The following is a 16,368-nucleotide window of genomic DNA, read 5'->3' on the forward strand; positions in this document are numbered from 1 at the left end:
GGTTAAGTCCACTCAAATGCGACTATGGAGTGTGACGCTCATCGTACTGCTCTCAGCCAGTCCATCTGCCTATTTTCTTATTACTGCCTGTCATTGCCTCTGGTTCCACCTACTGCTGATCTCCCTGCCAAATGGCACTACTGCTGAGGGATTTTCCATAAAGAAATCCCACCAGATGAGTGACTGGTGCAGCAGTTCACAATGGTTACATGTCTCACCTCAAGGAGATGTTTGCTGATGATCTTCTAGATTATTGACCACTTCCTGTGAGACTTTTCTCTGATGGGCATTAATAACACTTAATCTTGAGTGCAGTGAAGGTGACTACAAGTCTTCTAAGGCCAAGAGTGATGGTGTTTGGGCTAAGATTGTTACTGTTGCCTGTCTCTGCTTGGGGCAGAGTTATCCACCAGATATACTGGTTGATTCCCCAAGTGTCTTCCATCCCTCACCCCACAAAAAAAGTCTACCACCCCAGCCAGATTGACATAGTATTGCCCCAAACCCAAACATACCTCCATGACATTGCCAGGGTTCCTAATGCATGCTGACATTCTTTCTGGCTTATTGAATATCCCATTTAACAAAAGGCTAAATATGTGGCATTACCTAATTTACAGGTGCCCACAACATGTTTGCAATTTCTTCACTCATGTTAAAGTCAAGCTTTAATAAAAGCACTTTCCCCCCTGAAATGCTGTGAAGAAAACTACCTAACAGATTTTCTGAGGTTGCTTCCAAGTCTTGCGATTTTGTTTTGCAAATGCAGGCACTTGTTTCAGAAGGGTTTGGCTAGCATTATATACAACCATTCCCTTCAGAGTTTTGTAATAGCCGAAATGTCATGGAAGCAATCTTGTCATTTGTCATTATAATGCAATATAACGAACAGTACCTTATGGGGATGAAGATGGAAAAGGCCTTTATATGATTACATCACATGATGATAAATGCTAACAATTTATGTTCATTATGAAAGCAGCATTCCAAAGAAAGCATTGCTATAAAAATTGCCATTGCCCCCCCTTGCCAAGAAATTTATATATATTACAAGGTTAGAAATCAACAAGCAAGCTCAAGCAAATCTGGCTAGAGGAAATTAGAATTTGTGAATAAAAGCCCACATCTCGTTTAGCTGAAAAGCTTCCAATTAGAACATTAAGAAGGGTAAGAGTAAAATATCGACACAATTACTGTAAGGCAGCTACTTTCCATTTCTTTTAATGACCAACTGTACTCTGTGATTAAATTTGTTTAAAGTGTGGGAGTGAGAAGGCAAAGGCCTCTTTTGCCCTCTACATTCATGGTAGCAACACCTTTACAATGCATCGGTTAATCTAAATGGCCAAGGTGACTACCCCGACCCTCACCAGGAGATTGCAGTTTAACCCAAAGATTAGTTATTCAGAAGTGGGACAAAATATTGCAGTCTGGAGTGCTCCCTTTAAGGATTCCAGACATTCAGCCATGCCCTTTCCTAGAATACTCCATTTCATTACCTTCTACCACTTTCCCTCACATCCCAGTAGTCAGCAGTCAGTACCTCCTGAGTCTGGAGTCTGTAGTTTTGTTTTTTCTGCCCTTAAGGTTTCCTTGCTAAATATTCTTTTGTACTTCTAACATTTGTACTTCAACTAACATTCTAAATACCATTTGAAAACCAACCAACCAACCTGAAAACAGTTTGGAAATTAGGTGGGCCAAAATCACTGGCACATTCTAATTCAGAGGTAGTTAATGTGGTTCCCTTCCAATGTTGTGGACTCCAATTCCTATCACCCTTGACTATTAGCTGACTGCTGGCTGAGGCTGATGGCAGCCAAAGTCCAAAGCATTTGGAGAGCACCACGCTGACTATGCCCAGTTGTAATTATTCAGGATAAACAATGCAGCTGATTGCCACGAAATGTTGTTAAAGTCTATTGAATAATTTGATATGTAAGACTATTAGGTAAATTTCTGGAGGTTTAAACAATTAACTGACAGTACAGTCCTATGCATGCCTACTCATATGGTCTCATGAGCCCACTAGCACTTACACCCAATATGTATGTGTATAGGATTGCAGTCTAAGTGAATTAGTGTTGGAATAAGCAACTTTAATTAACATCCACTGCACTGAGAGAAAAACAGCCACCAAAAGTGTGTCTAGGAACATTAAACTAAGTTTAGTTTGCCTTTCTTTCACTTTCCTTGCTTGCTTCTGTTGTATCCAAGCATGCTGGTGATTCTGGCACCCTGTCCACACCTTCTGCATTGTGATAGTTATAAGACATCCTGTACTATTAGAACAACATTGCTGTGGGGAATCAGGACCTTCAGGAGCATCTGACATGGCAACACTGTGGAGTCAGCTTCCTAGCAGCAGGAGCATTGCTGCTTATCAGGGCAATGCAGGTGTGGAGCATGGTGGCAGTCAGAATGGAGTCGGGTACACCAGCAGAGCCAATGTAGCACTCCTGCTGGTGTACCTGAACCACCTGCAACCTTGATGACACCCAGCTCCACCTCTGTGCCACCTTGGTAAATGGCAGTGACGTCACTTTTGGGAGGTTGGCTGCATAGCACCAGCACAGCTGCCGGGTGCTCCTGTAAACCACCCAGACCACTGTGGTCTGCAGATATGGGACCTTCTGGACCATACCATCTAAGGATATCTATCTGGTGGAGCTGAAGAGGAGGGCCTTCTGTGTTGTAGAAACTACCATGTGGAGTATTCTCCCTGTTAAGATGCGGTGAGCCCCGACTGTCTTTTCATTGCCAGCTGAAAGCATCCACCCAGCTTTTCCCTGACCCTTAATACCAGTCCTTGATACTTTCATTGGATATTTTTATGTTTTATGATTTTATGAATCAGTTTTGGTGGTTCTTTGGAAAATGAAAAATGGGATATAAATCTTTTTAAACACATAGACAAATAAATATTCCTAGTTGTGGTGGTGACGGTTTATCAGCCATCAAACTTCATCTTAGTACTTTGCCCATGGCACTGCTATAGTGGCCCAGACCTTTGGAGCAGACAGGACAAAAGTCTAATTGTTTAAAGCATATCATGAAAAAGAATAACCTTTGGAAAACTCCCGGCATATAGATGAATTGCAAAACAGCTACCTGTCAGGTCCAAGCTTGGGGCAAATTGAAATAAATTAGGGTGTCACAAAAATGTATAACTGAGGCATCAGACTACGATGCACTTGAAGGAATGAACCTCTGCTTCCTGAAAGGCTGTGCACTGATTACAGAATTACTCTTTCACAAAGTTGGTTATTTTCCTTCTCTTTTTATTAAAGCTTTTAATAATATGCCATGGTTTGTACAATAAAAAACACGAAGAGCACACAAGATGGTGATATACTGAGAGTTGTCTCCTTCAGACAAAGCTTTGTGGAGACTTGTTGCTGTGTTCTTCCCAAGGACTGAGATTAGGATCATTTTCATCTTACTGGCTAACAGGCCTCTCCTGCCCTCCATGAACGATGGCAAAAGATCATAAAACCCGGTTCCCACCATAGGAACTTAGGAAGCTGCCTTTTACCAAGTCAGTCCATCTAGCTCAGTATTGTCTACAATGGCGATAGCTCTCCAGGGTTTCTGACTGGAGACATTCCTAATCTTCCTGGAGATGCTTCGTACTGAATCTGGAACATGCTGATGTTCTCCACTGAGCTGCAGTCAATGGTGTAAGTGGGGAAAAATATGTTTTGTGCCAAAAAGACAATGAGGAACAGAAGGGCTCTCTGACCTATCATCGTCTCCTGCCACCCAACATTATTTATTCAAGGGCCAAACTAGATGTATACTTAAATATTTAGAAAGCACAGTAGCTATGTCTCTTGTTTTGTCCTGAACTAGGAAGGGGAAGGTTATCTCTTCACAGCTAGGAATGGAGACTGGCCTTTTAAGATGCTGCTCTGAGCCTTAGAGAAAAGACTCTGTTTGCACCTAGCTGTGCAGGCAGGGGAAATCTCCATTCTGAAATTTCTGGGAGAGTGAGGAGATAAGCCTCCCCTTAAGCATCCCCTTTATTCATAGGGAGAGTCGGGCTCCTCCTTGCTGTAATCAGTTATGGAAAAACAAGATACGTAACCGCCCAGTGCATATTTTAAGTGCACATTTGGGTCTCCAAAGCAGTTTTGTGTTATGTATGTGGGAATCTCTAACTGTATCCTTCCCATAGCCTTATAAAGTAGGTGAGAGTTAGTGAAAGCAAGTCATTGACTTTATCAACAACGGCACTCCAAATCTCCAGTTAGGCTTCAGTCAGGAACAAGGGGTGGAGATTGGTGCTATCCTGCTCCCTGCTAACAATCAGGCTCAGGATAGGCACTATATTGCTTTTGCTTCTGTCAAATCCCAAGGTGTGTGTGTGTGTGTGTGTGTGTGTGTGGTAGGGAACCCATGGTCCCCCAAATGTTCAACTCCCATTAGTCCCAGCTAGCACTGCCAATGGGCAGGAGTACTGGCAACTGTAGTCCAACAACATCAAGAAGACAGAAGGCTCCCCATCCCTGCCATAGGATTTGTAGGTAAATGGCAGCCTCTGTAATTACGTTTGGACTCACTTTTGCTTCTAGTTCCAGCCCTTTTAAATCAAGCCTCACTCCTTGTACTGGAGCTGTAGCAGCAACAGCCACAATCACCATTGGCACTGCTGTACCATGCTAAGTAAAGATTCTGTACAAACGATATTTCTGTACATATGCCGGGTGCAGTGGGCGAAGGAAGAGCCAGGAATGACTTTGGCATCAACTGAGTGGGAGTTAAGGGTCATTATGACTGAGCCCATCTCCCGAGCACTAGGATAAATGTATCAAATCATTATGGCAAGGATGCTGGTAGTTGTTTAAAGGCAAGTGTGAGAGATCTGCATTGATCCACTTGCTTTAGAGCAGGATATCACATCAACTGTTATAAATAAACACCAGCAGCTAAAGCCAGAAGTAGGATCCAAGGGCAAAATCTGAAGTCAAGCAATGCAGCAAGCTTTCTGAAACTAAGTAGGTCTGGGTCTGGTTGGTCTGTGCCTGGGAACTTTATGAATGATTCTTTGAGTTTCATGGAATTAAGGAAGCCTATAACTAAAGGCTTCTTCAACAGACATCAGACCCAAAAGTTAAAGTCATTTGTTTACTTTGTATCTCACAGATAATGAAGTAAAAATAAGGTGCAAATTCACTTCAGTAATGAGGAACCTGTGGTATTCTAGGTGTTGGGGGACCCCAGTTCCCATCAGCCCCAGCCAACATAGCCAGTGGATGGGGGATGCAGTCTGACATTTGAAGAGTCACAGATTGTGCCCCCCACTCTCCTACTTTCTGATACAACTTTATCTTTGGCCCGTCAGCTTCCAGTGTGGGTGCATTTCTAAATGGGCTGCCCTTTATGTGCATTCCGAGACAGGACAGTCATACTGAGGATTGTACCACGTGAGCACCTGAATGATTAAATCCATTACAATTCCAACATTAGAGTTGCTGATGGTAGAAAATAATCATGAAAAAATGTTGCTCTGGATTCTTTCTTTAATGTTGATTATTTCCGCTGTCTGAAAATGTGTCTCAGGAGCTTTGAGGAATGAAGAAGAAAGTATTTTACAGCCACTGCAGTTCTAGCAAATATCCTAGCATTCCATTCACTGCAACGAGGGAAGGCTAATGGCAATATAAAGATGCCTCCTTTCATGTTGGTCGAAAGAAGAATGAATATTCCCTGCTGCAGCTGGCGGCAGGAGGGGCAGGCACTGGGGGAGGATTGCTCCTAATGGCTTGGTCAAAAGGATCCTGCACCATGAGAAAATAGAAGTCTGAAAATGAGGCTATACAGGGAAGAACCTAATATGAACATGGCATCGCAAAAGTGGAGGACTGTTGTTATCACAGTTGTATATCAGTGAAGCAGAACTGTGGAAATTCATGGATATGTACAAACCAAAACATTGTTCTCTCATAAAAAGATAAAAGGAACAGATGGAAGCACCGTGTAAATTTGCCAGTCAACAGCAAATATGAAAGACAAAATTTGTTTGTGGAATGGGGAGCCAAGGCACACAAAATAAGCCTATTTTGCCCAAACCCAGAAATCTATAATTGTTTCCTTGGTCATCAAACAAAATTCCTCCCAAAATGGGAATTTGAGTTAGTGCACTATGAAATAATTTCACATTTTGAGATAGTCTCCATGGGGCAGGGCCTTTGTATATCGTGGTTTGTCAGATGGATTAGGGGAAAGGTGTTATTTATAATATTGTGTGGAGATTATGGTACTTTGAAGAAAATCTATTGATTCTTGTGGTGAGCTGCTATTCAGTGAATGGATTGCTATGTGAATGTAGCTAAAATAAACCCGTCACATGGCAGCTATTTCCCTATCAGCTGGCCTTTAACAGATAGCTCAGTTGGTTAGAGTCTGTTGCTGATAATGCCAAGGTCACAGGTATGATCCCCATATGGGACAGCTGCATAGTTCTGTATTGTAAGGGGTTGGACTAGATAATCCTTGAGGTCCCTTCCAAGCCTACAATTCTATGATTCTTCGATTGGTTTGGGATTGTTAATGAGACCACAAATGAAGTCACCTTCTCTTGTTCCCCACAATCAAAAATATGGGAGGTAGAAGAATGAGAGGAGGAATTTAAAGCTAGGTCATTTATACACCAGAAAGTCTGGCTGATGCTTTTAATTCTTACCCCTGAGATCACTGATGTCTGAATTATAATGTGAGGCTGTGGGGGGGGGGGGGGGGAATCAGGCAACAGAATGGGTAATTGTAGATGTTGAATTTCCCGAAGTCCTCATTATTTTATATTCTCCCCGATTGTAATGTTAAGAGTTCGATTTCTCATTACACAGCTTGGTTGAATACTTAAATTTGAATAAAAGTATTCCTTGTCTAATGCTATGCTTCTAAAGGAAGAAGAAATGAAATGGGAAATGTTCCGAATTTATTCTTTTCAAGCAGTGGGGTGTTGTGGGGATGCATATATTTTAAAATGTTGTTCATGTTCTTGGCTCTTTAGATTGTTGATGAAAAAAACTTACATATTGCTCAGATCTGTTGCAACTGTTAATTAAGGCCTTTTCAGTTCGATTAACTCTCTAAAAATCCAGAGGTCTTCTCATTAGCCATCTGTTATAACTGAGGAGGCATCCTTGTTGCAGCTTGAGAGCATAAATAAACACGATTCTTAATGCTTCATAATGAAGATTCGTCACCATTCTTCCCTTTAACAGCAGACATGATAGCCTCATGCCATCCTGTAGGGGCCACCCACAAAACAGGCATTTCTGCATATTCAGGAGATTCCTGACATATGCAGGGTGAAAAAACACATTGTTTTGCAAAGCAAAAAGAACAAGCACCTCTCAGTGACAGTTGTAGTCTTCCTGGATGGGCCTTTAGAATGGTAGCTAACAGAATGTTACTAAGAGTTGGTCTGGAAATATGTAGACTTTGACCCCATCTGAACCATACTACTTTAGACAGCCTAAGAATTCTGGGATCTGTAATTTGCTAAGGATGCTGAGAGTTGTTAGGAGACCCCCCCCCTATTGCCCTCCAAGAAACTGTTTGTGAAGGAGTGCCATACACCAGGCAGGACTGATACCACCACAGACCCTCCAAGTGTCCTTTTTTCCATGGACAGTCCTTGATTTACAGACGCCATCCCAGTTTCTGATTTGATCCCAGAATATCCCACTTTTTCTTAGGACATCCCTATTTTCATCAGAGAAATGTTGGAGGGTATAGGGTGATCCAACCCCACAAGCCATCCTAAGGCAGCCCTGTATAGGGAAGTTTTCAAAAATGTCTAATGTTTTACTGTGTTTTTATAAATGTTGGAAGCTGCCCAGAGTGGCTGGGTAGCTTCTTAAAAGTCATGTAAACAGAAAAAAAGGAAAACATTTACATTTCCCCTTGCCATGTCTAGATTTTGTACTTGCATTCATATCTCCATTTACTTATTTTATATTAGAACTTTATTTAGTTTTGTTTTTAGTTTATATCAATGGAACCAACACAGCAAACAAACAAAGTAGTAGTTTTCATTTCTACTTATTCCCTACAATGTCACTGCTAACTTTAGATGAGATGAACGTAGATCCTTAAACGAAACACTGAAATCACTCAGGGGGTTTCTCTCAAATGCATGTCCTCATATTCTGGTTCTTGCATTACACATGCAGGCCTCTTAGGAGGCTTCTGAAAGTTCACCTTTGAGAGTCTTTCAATGGCAAGGTGAACAAGAAAGGAGGCCCTCCTCAGCAACATCAGCAAACACAGCATTGCTGAAAAGCTTTACATTCCAGTGGTACCTCTGGTTAAGAACCTAATTCGTTCCGGAGGTCTGCTCTTAACCTGAAACTGTTCTGAACCTGAGGTACCACTTTAGCTAATGGGGTCTCCCACTGCTGCCGTGCTGCCGGAGCACAATTTCTGTTCTCATCCTGAAGCAAAGTTCTTAACCCGAGGTACTATTTCTGGGTTAGAGGAGTCTGTAACCTGAAGCGTCTGTAACCTGAAGTGTCTGTAACCTGAAGCATCTGTAACCCGAAGTACCACTGTACATGTAAGGCTGTACACCCACTGTGCATTGAAAGCACATGACTTCCTCCAAAGAATCATGGGAACTGTAGTTTACCCTTCACATAGCTACAATCCCCAGTGCTCTTAATGAAGGGGTGGAGTCAGGTGCTTTCAAAGTGCTCTCAATGTACTTTGATGTTTAGTTTTCTTTTTATTGAGAAACCAACCTCATAAAAGCATGGGGAGTGGGGGCAGGAATCTTCCTCTGCCCAGGGTTACTGCTGATGGACACGAAGTTGTCCTGGAGGAAACCTAAAGATGCTACCAACAAACAAAATGTGGCTGAAATGAGCTCAAACCAAATTGCTTAAACTCAAATCCTGGGACAGCTGTTAGGCTCCACTTGCTTGATTTATATACACCTTCTATAGATTGTTATATACGTTATTTGCTTTCCTACTGCAATACTGTCTTCTTCTGGCATCTGTTCCCCAAGCAAAATAACTGAGAACCATTAATTAGATCCAAGAATTATGAAAAGTGATCCCCAAAGCACCTTTGTGTCCACTTCTGCCATTTAAGCCAGAAAAACAGGGAAAGCTCATCAGGATGACCTTAAACCAGAAAGGCCAGGTCCCAATTTGCTGTCTAATCTTCTTGAGTGACAGATTGGGGATGCAAGAAGACTCATCATAGCTGAGCCTCTTAACTGCTTTTCAGCCATACAATAATTCATTTTGCACTTACTTTGAGCTATGTGCCCCCATCTGACTTTATAAAAGTCATCGATTTCTTTTGGCTGAAGAACTGAGAGTCTTTATTAAAGAGAGGCATATCATTCTCCTTCTGCTCAGGCTTGACTTTTTTTTGTTCATTTTCTGATAGATTTCCACATCTTCCATTGAATCAACACTTCTGCCTGTCTGTCCACTGCATTAACCCCCCCAAAAAAATCTTATGTTGGGAGAATGCACAAAGAACATCAATTCCTGCTATTTTTGATCACCTGATTTTACCCAGCTTTCCCCTCCCCCCATGGATGTGAATAGAATGGAGATGAGATGGACAATATGAACATACGATTTATTATCCCTTCGCCTTGCTGGCATGGCTTACCCAGCTCTTATCATTCAGCTTTCTTATGTGTGTGGCAGCATTGTTCTGCCAAAATAGCAACAGATGTTTTGCAGCATGAACTCTTTCACAGTACATATGCTTGCTCTCCTTTCTCCTCCTCCCAGTCTCTCCCCCCCCCCCCCCAAATGAGTGAGCTATGCAGTGGCCAGAATCAATTGCTTCTATTAATGTTCAAGCATTCATGAAACAACTGCAGCCTTTGTATCTAAACAATAAAATAGTAATTGCCCCATTATACCTGCCACCCAAACATATGTAGGCTTCTCATGGTTGACAGCCATGCCAATTGCATCAATCACGCAACATCTCACATTTCTAAGATAATATGACCACTTCAGCTAGCACCAAATTCCATAAGCTCATTAGATGTCATTAACTGGCAGGAGGATGAGGATCCCAGTGAGGAGTGTTGCCAAGCACGGATTGGGGAAGGAAGTACTCACACGGTGACAGAGGATGGCAAGGGGATGGGCGGGTCAATGCACAGGAACCAGAGCAGGTGGGGCTCACTAGCTCTGGGAGAAGTTGTGTGATTCCTCAGCCAGAGTAGAGTTAGAACAGGTGAGGGTCACATGTCTCATCAAGCTCAGATGCTGCAATCAGCATGCAAAGTACAAAAGGGAAGGAGAGTTGAGGTGCTTTGTCTGCTCAGCTGCCCATGTTGATAGACCTTGACGTGCCGTGAGACTATGCTTTGGATTTGACTCTTGACTGTATCCTGACTGCTGGACTTCAGACTTGGCTTCCTTGGGCTCACCCTGGACTGCATTTCCTGACCTCTGGCCAGGAATTGACCCTTGTGTGGATTGACCCCCAGACTTTGAACTTTGGACTTGACATAGTGACTTTCTGTCAGGTAGGCCAGGGATTCAGGACTTAAGAATTCTGTGGAGCATTTGACTGGGCTGAGATAACATCTGAATTGAGAAAAAAAATTCCTTCCAGTAGCACCTTAAAGACCAACTAAGTTAGTTCTAGGTATGAGCTTTCGTGTGCATGCACACTTCTTCAGATACTGAAGAATATCTGAAGAAGTGTGCATGCACATGAAAGCTCATACCTAGAACTAACTTAGTTGGTCTTTAAGGTGCTACTGGAAGGAATTTTTTTTCTTTTATTTTGTTTTGACTATGGCAGACCAACACGGCTACCTACCTGTATCTGAATTGATGTGCATCTATAGATCTTGTAAACACCACTGTCAGTAATATCTCCCCACCCCAATTTTTTTATTTTTTTTTTGCTTTTGTATAACTTATGCTCACCTTCATTAAAGATTCTCTTCATCACAAATGTCTTAAAATATTCAACCATATCCAAATGAGATGGGGAAAGGTATCCAGCTTAAAACTTCACTTTTGTTGTGGACACTACAGTACTCTCTACCACAGACATCTCCAGCAAGAACAAAATCAGCAACCTTGACAGTCATTTTTTCATCCAATCAAGTAAAATAATAGAAATCATTATCTGGAATCAAACCAACACAATCTACATTGTCTTGTGATTCCTTTGAGACTGTAGCTTCCGAAAGGCTTATTACATATTTCAGCAAGTAATAAACACACATACACTATAGCAACATGCATATAACAAATACCTATCATCCAAGGAAGCTGGAGCTCTAGACACATTGTAAAAACATGACAGGGCTCTTGTGCCAAGGAATTTTGGAGGTGAAATCATTGTTTAGCCATGAGGTGCACTGGGTAGCTTTGCAGCAAAGCACTCTCAGATCTAATTTAGTTTGCAAAGTTATTGAAGGATAAAGACTCTAGCTGGGCACATGCTGCCTTGAGCTTTATCATGAAAAGGAAGAATATGAAAGGAGGTGGGAGGAACCTGCATATACTCTTCAAGAGTATGGCACATCTTTTTGCCAGAAAAAATACTCTGCTCATTGACTGTACCCAGCTGGGAAGGAATTCTGGACTATGCTGCTGTCTTTGGAGTAGAAGAGAGAGCAGTAGATTTTACCAGAACTTCTATTTGGTCCAAAGAGTTTTAAATTTTGTTTTTATCCATCCTAACTTTTTGGCATGAGTATAGCTAAGGATTCTAATAAGAATGTAGCATCAGTGGCAAAAAGGAAAAAGGAAATTCAATACTATCACTTACGGCTTGAATCTAGACTATAGGTATTAATTAGCTGACCAATGCCAGGAAGTCTGTAGTATCACCAACACTGCTTGCCAATGGTCACTGTAATTAGTTTGTTTTTATGCAATTGTCACTGTTCTTCATACATTTCATTTCCCACTGACCTCGTTCTTCTCTGACCCCATTACCCCCAAGTGTAGATATGCCAATATAGATATGTTAGTATATACTTAGTGCGTCTGATGAAATAGGCTCTAGTCTATGGCAGAATCTACAGAATTTGGTAATATCATATAAAATGTATGGGCTTGGCTACAGCTGAGAAAATAACCCGTAATGCAATGGTGCTGAAAGGATAGAAAAAAAATTGGAGCCTTTTATGCCACCTGGGCCCCACTAATTTCATATATTAGTTGAAAGGGTCTACAAAATATGCGATCATTACAAATCTGGATGTACACTTCTTGGTTCTTCAGTCGGAGAAGGTGAGGTTTGAATTCTTTAACATTTGTGAGAAGAAAGCATTGGCCTATGAAAGTAGTCTTTAAGTGTGTTTCATTTCTCTGTACATTAATAATGAATGGCTTTATTTGCTGCGCTTTGTATTGCCAAAGAAAGATGTTATCTCCAAAAACATGCCATACATTTTTCTTTCCTTTTGCTGTTTTTACAGTTCTTGGAATGCTAGTGAAGATAATGAAATCACTTTAATATTTCATGTTGTATGACGTAGCTGAAATTTATAGGTTTGCTAGAGCCATAGGGGGAAAGGCTTTAATATTACTTTTAGAATCATGAAGTATTAATTCAGTGCAAATCACAGATACTGAAAAGCAACAAATGTGTTTTAAAAACACTCCTGCAAATACCCACACATCCTGTGGTATATTTTGAGGTGACAAATTATCAGATTTTTGTTCTTCAGGATAATTCTTAGTTTAGGATGATTGTAATAATTGTAAGTGAGGATGCACTTAAAAATTCATAGGATGATGCTAGAACAGGTCTTTTCAGTGGTGAATCCCCACTTGTGGGATGCTCTCCCCAGGGAAGCATGCCTGGTGTCATCAGTCTGTTTTTTTAGGCACAAGGCAAAAACACTTGTATTTACCCAGGTGTATGTTTTTTAATCGAGAGGGCAATTTATGTCAATGGCCTTTCTTGTGTTCATCCTTCAAGTGGGTTGGGTAGGACTTGTCTCTTTGAAACATATTGCCTCATCCCAGTATGATTCTCTGTATCAAAATACTGAGATTGGTAAACTTAGAAAGTGTTTAAAAACAGACAACAATAAATGCTTTAAACAGTGAATTCACAGATAATGGTAGTTGAAGTTTCACCCAAAATTAGGTCTTCTGTTTTGCTCATAGCTTCTTCTTTAAGTTATCACAAACATACTGTAATGAACAGCAAAGTAATGACAAGGCTATGTGGGTGGAGGCAAAGTTTGGTCTAAAAGTGGCTGAATACCAAGTAATGAGACCCAACTGAGAAATGAGTGCATCAGAGGCTTAGGGATTAGTCACCAAGTGTTACAATCCGTTGTGAAACTTAATGCCTTGTAAGTAACGCAAATAGGCATAATGAGATGCAGCTTGGGAAATTAAGTTATTTGTTTTGAGGAAAACACTTTCTCTACTGTTGTCCCTAATAATTATTATGGTAGGAATGAGAATCACCCCTCCCCTCAACGGAAAGTCCCCAGTTTCAGAGATAATCTAATAATGCTGAAATATTCGCCATAGACCCAACTTCTCAAATCAAAGCAACAATGGTACAACATTCATTTTTTCCAACAGTCCAGGATACATTTAAAATAAATTAATAATTTAATCTCCATAAGGGCCACAGTGTAGAAGGTCCCTGATTTTATTCTTCTAAAAGTAGAAACGTGGTGATGACTGGTTCCCCCAGCGCCATTTTTTGGGATCAGAAATACTGCACTTCCCCCAGACTCTGCTATTGGAATCAGAAGAACACCGGCTACTCTGCTGAAGGTCGAGTGCTCTGATCCTGGTTCTCCCACATCTTATCTAGTGTGCCCTCCAGATTTTTTGGACTAGTCTTCATGGCTGGGGTGATTGGAAATTATGAGAGCTGCAGTCAAAAGCATCTGAAGACACCAGGTTGGGACGTGCTGGACTAAAGACCCAATGTTTAAACCAGCTGTGTCTAGAGATGGAGGTTAGATTAGATTAAATTTCCGTTTAAAAGCAAATCTATTGATTTCACACTTTCTGAAGCAAAATGAGAACAGAAATAGATCCATCCTTCAAAAGGCGCACTTCTCCAAATTTTGCAGTGCAGTTCTCCTGCCAAGTAGTGTGTACAGAAATGCTCGTACCACGGTAAAATGTGCGCAGGAATGCATATAATAGTGAGAACAATATTAACAATGCATTACATTGTTTTGCAAAAATGTGTCTATTAGGCAACGTTACGTCCTAAAATGTGCTTATTAAGAAAAAGTCACACTAAAATGCTGATGAATTTTAATGAGGATGTGTTGCTGCAGAAATGTGGAGAACCGAATTTAAGACTGGAAACATAAGAAACTGAGAGAACTGAAATTGTCAGCTCCATCCATCCCTAGCTGTGTAGGGAATCAAGCCTATCTTGAAGTCCTTAGCTCTAATTCCAGATGTGCTGTGGTTGGCTGTGCTTACGCAGATGTGGTTGCGGCCCCAAAACACAATGCATTTACTAAGGAAACAATCTACTGTGTATATATGTATGTGTTTATGTGTGCGTTTTTCTATTTTATTACTGAGTTATTTAATCATTGATCCCTTGTACTGAAGACAGATCCCAGGACAACATCCCTAGGATGTACTTGGTATGTACAGGCATTAAGACCTGAGAATGCATGTTGCTGTCACATAATGAGATATGTTGTATTATTAGTTACATTTGGATAACAGATCTTTAAATAAAATTTATATCTTGCAAATCATTGAAACTTTTCTGTTAATACATGCATTTACTAAAGACTCTGTTTTAAGACCTTGCATTCTCCCAGTTGGCTGCAAAAACAGGTGCTACACTGCATGGCTTATGGGCGGTCAGGAACTGTGCAAGAAAATGTTGGCTGCAAATGGGGAAAATATTTGTCTGCAATGGTGGTAGAATGTTTATCTTCAATCTGAGCTATGCAACACAGATTCTATAATTGTGAAGCAATTAACATACAGACCTAGCCACTCACTTATTTCATTATACTTTCAGCAAATGATATATGTATTTCTTGATGAATTAATTCCAACATCCAATTCCCAATTCATTTCAACCTATCAGCAGAAAAGTCAAATGATATGCAATTTATATTTTGATCTCCCACCTTCTAATAATAATGTTCACCTTTGCAGTCAATTTACTTTGCTACGGGATGCATGATTTATGTTCATGATCATATGGATTTGTTATCTCCTACATTCTGTAATTGTCATGAAGGCCAGAGGAAGAGGGAGTGAAGAACAAATAAAAATTCACGACAGCAATATAGGTTACAAAAGCCCTAGGTGCATTGTTATGAGTTGTGGCTATATGCTGAATCCAGCATGAATTGAATTCCTGGAATAGCCAGGTGAGCTGCTTGGTGAGGTAATGACCCTCACCTTACCAGGTGAAGTAATGATTGCAGGGGGTTTTTTTACTAGATGACCTTGGGGTTCCTTCCAAATCTGAGTCTAAATATGGGCCATTATGGTAACAAATAAAGTGGTTGTGTGCCACTCACTGATAGTTAGAAAGCCATAGACCAGAGTTGAGTTATGTGAGCTAGAAGGTAGAAGCAAAGCTGCAGGCTGGGAAGCCAGAGAGAGTGCCATGCCTGATTTCTGCTTGAATCCAAGGCTGCGGCTATGGGAGAAGCAAGACCCTTTCGGGATTCTAATGCTGTGAGCCCCTCCATCAGAGACTCAAATTGTATATATGCATCAATAAACCATATATCATATAGGCACCACAGTCTCCACTGTGTCTTGTTCCAAAGGAAACATGAGCCCTGGGTAAGCACCCTGGAATCTCTCACTGCACAGAGATTGGGGTGGCATGCAATATAAATGTATAGCATTTGAAGGCTGTATTGGTTCACTGCTTCTCCAGAACAAGTTACACCACTCTAAACCATTGTATCCAATAACTAAAACCGTAATTAAGATTCACTATGAGACCCTATTGTGATCTGAGAGGGATGATACTTGGACAGCCTTTGGACATGCCAGACAAGATTGATGGAGAAAACGTTTTAATTCCCTAGAGCATCCTGAGCCTTGTTCAAAGAGCAGATCATCTTTCATCTAAGGAAAAAGGAAAGCATGTTACAGATTGAGAATTTATTTCATATAACCCCTTTAATTTGTTGGAGATCTGAGTTCTAATAGTAGAAGCTATCTTACACTATCAAAGAAAAGGATTTATCAGATACCAATAGCATGGAACATTTCGCTCGGCTTCAAATCATTCTTTTGTTTATTTCCTAATATTGAAGATTTATAGCTTTTGTTACCAAAGTGCAATTCACTGTAGTCTTGGTGTCAGTGTGAAGACCACTGCTTTGGATCAAGGATGTTTGTCTTCCACAATTGTACAGATAACCCTTTATAGCAG

Source organism: Podarcis cretensis (genome assembly GCF_951804945.1).
Source record: "Podarcis cretensis genome assembly, chromosome: 7".
Lineage (NCBI taxonomy): Eukaryota > Metazoa > Chordata > Lepidosauria > Squamata > Lacertidae > Podarcis > Podarcis cretensis.